Source organism: Schistocerca americana, chromosome 1 (genome assembly GCF_021461395.2).
Source record: "Schistocerca americana isolate TAMUIC-IGC-003095 chromosome 1, iqSchAmer2.1, whole genome shotgun sequence".
In the NCBI taxonomy this organism is placed as follows: domain Eukaryota; kingdom Metazoa; phylum Arthropoda; class Insecta; order Orthoptera; family Acrididae; genus Schistocerca; species Schistocerca americana.
The window spans coordinates 1,116,887,269-1,116,888,684 of record NC_060119.1 but is presented as its reverse complement, the minus strand read 5'-3'; the positions used below and the strand labels follow the sequence as shown (position 1 = coordinate 1,116,888,684).

At 45.8% G+C, this 1,416-nt stretch overlaps 1 non-coding gene across 1 annotated transcript; it reads left to right on the top strand.

The window, feature by feature from the left end:
* The first annotated feature begins 877 nt into the window (after nt 1-877).
* Trnaa-cgc lies at nt 878-950 on the top strand. The gene has a single exon. It is a non-coding gene; the product is annotated as a tRNA-Ala (tRNA).
* Nucleotides 951-1,416: the final 466 nt, after the last annotated feature.

The following is a 1,416-nucleotide window of genomic DNA, read 5'->3' as shown; positions in this document are numbered from 1 at the left end:
TCGAATCCTGCCTCAGGCATGGATGTATGTGATGTCCTTAGGTTAGTTAGGTTTAAGTAGTTCTAAGTTCTAGGGGACTGATGACCAAAGAAGTTAAGTCCCATAGTGCTCAGAGCCATTTGAACCATTTTTTCCTTCTTCATCGTTATCTTCTTCTTTCTCTTCAGTGCACGACGTGCAGCGTCGGTAACTTGCTTGAAATTCACATCCAAGCCCAATTTAATTTTACCACACATGGTTTTGTCAAATACAAATGCTGCAGTGTGCTGTGCTATACCAATATCCTTTCTCGCACATATTGCCTTGGCTATATCAGCAAAAATTCGATCTGCAGCGTGACGTCATGGAAGATCTTTATGTTTTGCGTGAGCAGTGTCTTGTTCCAAACATGCCTTCTCAAGCAGGTCAATCTCTTTAGCCCGCAGCTCGTGGTCGTGCGGTAGCGTTCTCGCTTCCCACGCCCGGGTTCCCGGGTTCGATTCCCGGCGGGGTCAGGGATTTTCTCTACCTCGTGATGACTGGGTGTTGTGTGACGTCCTTAGGTTAGTTAGGTTTAAGTAGTTCTAAGTTCTAGGGGACTGATGACCATAGATGTTAAGTCCCATAGCGCTCAGAGCCATTTGAACCATTTGAACCAATCTCATTATCACCACAAGCCACTCGTTTTTGCAGATTTGTACTAGTTCCACAGCAATTATACCCCAGAATGTGCAATTCGACTGGAAGTTGGTCGAGAATACCAACACTTTCTATAATGTGTCCCTTATTGTACATGTTATGCTAATGTGCTGTTTGTCCTCTGCGCACCCCATTATACAGCAACACGTCAGTGTCAATCCCGCTGTTTTCTGTTGCAGGAAAACCAAGCCATTTACCGAGCGAGGTGGTGCAGTGGTTAGCACACTGGACTCGCATTCGGGAGGACGACGGTTCAATCCCGTCTCCGGCCATCCTGATTTAGGTTTTCCGTGAGTTCCCTAAATCGTTTCAGGCAAATGTCGGGACGGTTCCTTTGAAAGGGCACGGCCGATTTCCTTCCCAATCCTTCCCTCACCCGCCTGGCGCTCCGTCTCTAATGACCTCGGTGTTGACGGGACGTTAAACACTAACCACCACCACCACCACCAAGCCATTTAACTAGTGCTTTACTCCATCGACGACTTATGACATACTCTATGAGAAACACGTGTTGTTCTGAGCTCTTCTACATTTGCTGGGTGTAAAAGCATTCTGAAATTTCAGTGCCACTGCTGTCCTTTAAGATATAGGTTCTGGGATCTGTTCTCTGCACTTCGGAAAATTTGACTCTGTGGGTTTTCTGGCTATAGCGACTGACCATGCACAGAAAACTCCAACTTACTACTTCTATCAGGCACTTTTATTAAGGTTTGTATAATTACAGAAAACACAAGAAAA